This window comes from Ziziphus jujuba, chromosome 1 (genome assembly GCF_031755915.1).
Source record: "Ziziphus jujuba cultivar Dongzao chromosome 1, ASM3175591v1".
NCBI lineage: Eukaryota > Viridiplantae > Streptophyta > Magnoliopsida > Rosales > Rhamnaceae > Ziziphus > Ziziphus jujuba.
Genome location: NC_083379.1, coordinates 4225201 through 4232401, shown reverse-complemented (window position 1 = coordinate 4232401; position 7201 = coordinate 4225201). Strand labels below are relative to the sequence as shown.

At 33.4% G+C, this 7201-nt stretch overlaps 1 pseudogene; it reads left to right on the top strand.

Annotated features, from left to right (window-relative positions):
• Window positions 1-5026: 5026 nt before the first annotated feature.
• Window positions 5027-6432, top strand: LOC107411080 (trans-resveratrol di-O-methyltransferase-like; annotated as a pseudogene).
• Window positions 6433-7201: the final 769 nt, after the last annotated feature.

Below are 7201 nucleotides of genomic sequence, written 5' to 3'. Positions count from 1 at the left end.
AGGATTGGCTTGCAGGTTTCTTTTTGCTGTTGGCTTGCCTTTGTTGACCATGCCATGTTGACTCACATCTGATTGGACGCTACAAAATAAGTTACCATTAGAAATCTCATATTTCATTTTTTGTATTTTATTTATTTATTTATTTTGTTATAGCGTTGTTTTTTATACCATACAACAATATTAAAATGTAATATATCATTTTTAATATTATTGTTTTGTATAAAAAGCAGTGCTATAAAAAAAATAAAAAATCGTAAACATAAATTTGGAAGTTCTCCAATAAAAAATTATAAAAGTTCTGCAGCATGAAATAATTTCGCTATTCTTTGTACAAGTATGTAATCTTCATTGATTTTGATTTTTTTTATGATTGTTGTCCATTTCTTAGTAACTCTTTTTCAATATAATAATCGTGGTCAAAAAAAAAAAAATGTATATATCGAAAAATAAATAAATAAGGAAGACCCTGTAATTTCATAAATCCTACAGATTCAGCATGCTTCTTCTTTTTTTTTTCTTTTTTCTTTTTTCTATTGAATTAAAATATCATAGTTTTTTCTTGTAGGTAACTTCATTATCTGGATTATTCTACATTTTGCTCTTCCCAAATAATAAATCCTCTCATATTGCTCTTTAAACTGTTATGTTTTTGTCAATTTAATCTAATCATGCAATGTTTTCTCATAATTTAACAAAATCAATCATGCATACTGTCAAAAAGTAAATTTAAAAGAATAAAACAATTTATAAAATTTATTGAAAAAACAATTTATAAATAAAACTACATGAATTATGTTTTTTAATTTTATCAAATTTATTTATCCAAAGAAAAAAAAACATTTTATATATCTATCAAAGTGCAAGATTGGACTTTATAGACGAAAGTTAATCCATGAGGCAATGTTACAGGTGTTGTAGTACAGTGGCGAAGTGCAAAAAAGTTGTATAATTTCAAGGGTAAAATGTAATTTTCTTTTTTTAGGAATTAAAATATCATAGTGAATAGTTGCTTGCTAATCATATTTTAGTCCGATGAATGGGTGCGTATTAATCAAATAATAAGTTTATGAAAAATAGTGAAAACACTTAATATCACATAAACTGTTAAAAGTATCTTAAAAATAATTGTATCAACAATTTGTCAACCAAGGAGATAATTTACCAAATTAATGATTTAAATTAAAAGAAAGAAGATTCATCATCACGTGGGAGCTTCTTCTTTACTCTACTTTTTTTTTTTTTTTTTTTTTTGGGGAAAATATCATCTACCTCTTCAAAATTTGATAAAAACTCATTAAATCGATATGTTTTGAAATTACCATCAACCTTTGAGATTTGGTTAGGTTTCACTTATCACTTTTGAAGTTGATTTTAGACTAAATTAATTTAATTATGAAAAAGCTATTTTACCCTTCTATATCAAGATGAATATTAAATTATTATTTATCACTTACTTTGAAAACGCATTTATATAGTGACCAAAGATATAAATGAAAAGGTAAATAAATTATATTTTTTGAATATATAGCTAAATCCAATAGTATATATATATATATATATTGCTAAATAAAGAAATTTAAAACAAAGTTTTGATACTTATTTTGAAGCAGAAGGGTAAAATATAGATTTTCATAAATCAAATTAGTCAAAAATAAACTTTAAAGGATGGTAGTGATAATTATCCAAAACCTTGGTGAATAAGTAATGATTTTTTTTCGAATTTCATGTTTCAATGAATTTTCATACAACATGGGAGAAGTAGATGATATTTTCTCCTTTATATTTTATTATTTCCTTTTGAAAGTTGACTGGCCGAGCCAAGCCAGCAATAAAATAAACACCGCATTTTGTGCGAATACAAATCATGGGCAGCACGTCTCACTTAGCTAATGCCGGAATATTGGGTAAATCATGATTTTGTTTTATTAATTAATTTAACATCTGTGATTGGTTAATTAGATCAACTTAATTACAACTTACAATCTCACCAAAGAGGAAGATCAGCATAAAAAACAGAGTTTTTGGTCTAGCTTTATTTACAACTTAATTAAGTAGGTGTGTCTGGATATAAGTACAATTAGGTTGATCTACAACAAAAAAGTTTACAACATTTTTTTTTGGAAAACAAACTACAGGCATTTGATTTGTTCAAATTGCAGCCAACAAAATTCACTAGAAGTCAAAAGATGTTATATTTTTGAAGTGGGTTAAGGTGAAAATTATAATAGTACCCCATTGTTAAGAAATTAATTTAAATACTACTCTCATTGTTATGAAATTAGGGACTTTGTCAACTTCGCTCGGTTGTAACTTTTTTCTTCGTTTTTTGTTGTGTTGTTTAAGAAACTAATTATAATAGTACTCCCTTCCCTTCCCAATCATCATCATTTATCAGCTAATTACTTTTTCTACCTCTCTTGTTCTCGCAAACATCATCATTTTTTAAAAATATATGCAGTACACTAAAGATTTAATATTTCTTTCAAACTTATGTTAAATTGAAAAGAGTCCCTATTACCCTCATACACGCAATTAAGCTGCATGTATTGCAAAGTCAACAAAGCCATGTACCACCGTCCTCTCTTTTTCCACATATATATATATATATATACATATGTTCTATTATCTTTCTTGTTTGCCCAGCCAAATTAAACTTACCTAAATGATCCTCTCTTTTTCCACATATATATATATATATATACATATGTTCTATTATCTTTCTTGTTTGCCCAGCCAAATTAAACTTACCTAAATGATAAATCCCTACTTTCTCCAAGCAATGAACATCTAAAGCATTCTATTGACTATTTTAAGATTTGTCCTGGTCGCTGTAGGCCTCATCTTTCTGTCCTGTGGATCATTTTTGGGAAGCAGCTCGTGGATGATACAGACTTGAAAGCCATTTTTTTTATTTTTTATCAGTTTTCAGTCTTTCAGTTGTTGTATTTGTACATGTGCCTCGGAGATGCAATGACATGTTGGAAAAGTTATATCATATGCCTTTCTTCATGAAAGCCTTCTTGAAGGTTCTTCTGTTGGGTTTTACTCCATAGTGCTTTTCTTCGCCAAATATCCACGTCTCAAGATCCATTCAAAATCTACCGAGGAAGAAGGAAACAAAATATCCGACAGAAAACAAAATGACTTATTGGGCGTCGGATCGTTTTCCTTCCTTGCCTTGGTCAAATCATGGAGAAGGAAGCAATATGCAGAATTCGGCGTATTCGAATATCTCGTAGAGTTCACAATGTATGGTTATAAGGAAATTCCTGGACATGGTGGAAGACCAAATCTTTGGTATATGGTTTGTGCTCTTGCTTCTTGTTACTCATAATCAAAAGCTATCGTCAATATTCCTCAATGGGATATGGAAATTGTAGAGGATTTCCAGACTATGTGATACTTACAGAAGCCAACTTTAGGTTGCTTACATAACAAACAAGCAACACAAAGTAAATCGGCAGCAAGTACTATTAGATATAAGCTAGAAAATAGATGCACGCATATAAAAAACAGATTAGAAAATAGATGAGAAAGATAGACAAAGAACACAAGATATAACGTGGTTTAGTCATCAGAGAAACAACCTACATCCATGGGCCAACAAAATGAGAGATGAGATTTATTAAAGGAGAAAAGGTTACAAGCTCATAACCAGTCATCTAGTTTCTAAAGAACAGACCTCTGTTTTCACAACCACTCATCTGGTTTCTCAAGAATAGATTTCTGTTTTTAACCAGATGAGCCACACACTCTTACTGAAGAACAACTCCCTCACTCTCTAGCCAGAGTGCTCTCTCTCTAAAAGTGTGTTCCCTCTTTTTCCTTGGTCATGATGAATACATAGCGTGAGTGTAGTTGACTTAACACTCACATGCTACAATGTATTCTCACATGCAAGTAGACATGGCTATAATGCTTACACATCTCTTATGGAATTAAATGCCATATCAGCTCACAGAAAATGTACTTCAGTTGGCCAAGAGGGAACTAATCAAGACCAGGTAGGCACGAATGTGGTTGAAATCGTTATAGATAGAGAACCCCTTCATAGAAAGGATATGCTGGATGGGGAAACAAGTGAAGAAAAACATGAAATGGATGGATTGAGGAGGAGGAGGAGGAAGACGAGGCAAGAAATTAAACAAGCAAAAGCAGCTATGGAAGCGATGGTGGAGACCATGGTGGACAGAATAATAGTACCATAGATAATGAATATGTTGTTGGATGAAAAACCGAGCAAGTACGAAGTTGCTCTGATGGAATCAAGGCTGAGCAAAGCCACAACTCATCCTGCCACAACCCAGAATGGAATTTGGGGTGACCCAAATAGCTCAAGTCAGGTCGAAGGTCACCCCAACTGCTTTGTGCCAAAACTCGAACAGAGTAACATTAGAAGAGTTAGGTTGAAAACTCATACCAAAGTTGCAAATAGGTAGGTAGGAAACTTATAGTGCATACACCATATGATTAATTCAAGTGCGCTACTCTACTTATTACTAATTAGTTTTGAGTTGAATCCTATTTGGGCTTGGGCAAGTAGGCTTGTCTAGAAAGTGGGCGAGTTGCACTCCCTTGTAGACCACGATGAAAGAACCCCGTTTAAAACTAGAAACTAGATGATGGAATGATGGAAACTTAAATAGTGGGCCGGTTGCACTCTTCTTCATATAATATTAATCAGACATGAAGTATTGGCATTCGGCACATCAATTAATATGTAAAATGTGTCAAGTCAATTGAGCCTCAATAAAACTGGAGCAGAGTGAATAATAGAAGCTTATTAATTATTTCTTTTCCTCTTATTTTTTGGTTTGGACAAATTTGATATCCTAATATTATATATACTTGCCCATGTGAATCATACTAAAAAAAAATAATGGTTAACCCATTAAGTGACAACCAAATAATACAATAACCAAAGATCCTAACAAAAGCATCAACATCATCATCATCATCATCAAGTAATTAAAAATCAGAAATTTTAGGCCTCACTACACCAGGAGCTTGGAATATATGAAATGTTTCTTATGAACTGAACTTTGCTTCTTTTTGTCAAATCTCACAGTTTTGTTCATCAATACAAGCAAGCAGGGTTGATACTCGGAGCTTACAATATCTATCTATAAAATGATGGATCTCCTCAAGGGCAGCGACTCATTCCAAGCTCAATCTCACTTGTACAAGCATACATTTAACTCCATAAGCTCTATGTCTCTTAAATGCGCAGTCGAGCTGGGCATACCAGACATAATCCACAACCACGGCCGACCCATCACTCTATCTGATTTGGTATGACAACTTCATGTTCATCCATCAAAAACTAGCTTCCTTCACCGGCTCACGCGCCTCCTGGTACACTCAGGCTTCTTTGCTGCAACACCACTTCATACAAATCAAGAACAAGAAAAAAATGAAGAAGAAGAAGAGTACGATCTCACACCATGTTCCAGGCTCCTCCTGAAAGATAAGCTCCCCTCTCTGTCACCATTTGTTATTTCAATGCTTGATCCATTTTTGATAACTCCATGGCAATTCTTGGGAAACTGGTTTCGTGGTGGCAAGGAGTCAACCCCATTTGAGATCGCACACGGGATGAATATTTGGGACTATGCCAACCATAATCCTGAATTTAATAATCTATACCATCAAGCAATGGCCAGTGATTCTGGGATGATGAACTTGGTAATTAGAGACCTCAAACCCATTTTTGGAGGCTTGGGTTCGTTGGTTGATGTTGGAGGTGGAACAGGAATAGTTGCTAGGATCATCACTGAGGCATTTCCTCTGTTGAAATGCACAGTGCTAGATCTACCCCATGTGGTTGCTAATTTACGAGACACTCAAAACTTGAAGCTCATTGGAGGTGATATGTTTCAATCTATCCCTCCAGCTGATGCTCTTCTGCTTAAGGTATGGTAGTCCTTTCTTTTTCATGAATTTTGACCCTGCTTCAAGCACTTTCTTTCCTATTTGGAAAACAGTCTTGCTTAGTTAATAAAGTAAAATATTTGTTTGATGGTGAAATTATGAGTGGAATACATTACAGTTGACTTTGCACGCCTATAGCGACGAGGAATGCGTAAAGACTATTAAGAAATGCAGGGAAGCAATTCCAAGCAATGGAGGGAAGGTTATTATCATAGATATAGTGATTAACAAGAGTGAAGACGAGCACCAAGTGACAGAAACAAAGCTTTTGATCGACATGTTGATGATGGCTGTGGGTACTGGAAGAGAGAGAAGCGAGAAAGACTGGAAAAAGCTCTTCTTGGAGGCTGGTTTCAGTCGCTACAACATAACACCCATTTTTGGTTTAAAGTCTCTAATTGAGGTTTTTCCTTAAATTAGAAACAATCAATCATTTTTACTATATGGTTGTGTGATGATGAATCATGTACTTTTAGCTTTATGCAGAATGTTTATTGTTGTGTGCCCCAATTGATTCATACATTCATGTAGCAAATAAAATTCACTAGAAGCCAAAAGATGTTATATTTTAGAAGTTCGTTAAGGTGAAAATTATAATAGCACTTCCTTGTCAAGGAATTAATTAAAATAGTACCTTCATTGTTAAGAAATTAAAGACTTTGACAACTTTGCTTAGGTATATTTGTTATTATTATTATTATTTAAAAAAAAAAAACTAATAGTAATAGCACTCCTTGCCCTTCCTACTCATTATCATTTATTTGCTAATTACTTTTTCTTCCTTACTTGTTCTGGCAAACATCACTATTTTTTTAAAAAATATTCAATGCACTAGATAAATTGTTTGTTTCATACTTATATAAAATTGAAACAAGTGCCCATTACGCCACACGGATACACGCAAATTAAGGCAAAGCTCAATTTGTTTTAAAGTCAACAAGGCCATATGTAGCTCTAGCCTCTCTTTTTCCTATATTATGATCTCTATTTATCCTTCTTGCTTGCCCGGCCAAATCAGACATATCTTCAATCACCCCTATATACTTTCTCCGAACAATGAACATCCAAAGCAGTCTATTGACTATTTTAAGATTTGTCCTCGCCGCTGCAGGCCTCATTTTTCTGTCCTATGGATCATTTTCCGGCAAGCAGTTTGAGAATGATACAAAGTGGAAAGCCATGTTCTTTATCAGTTTCAGTCTGTCGGTTGCTGTGTTTGTCTATATGCCTCAGAGATGTAATGACTTGTCCGAAAAGTTATCTCATATGC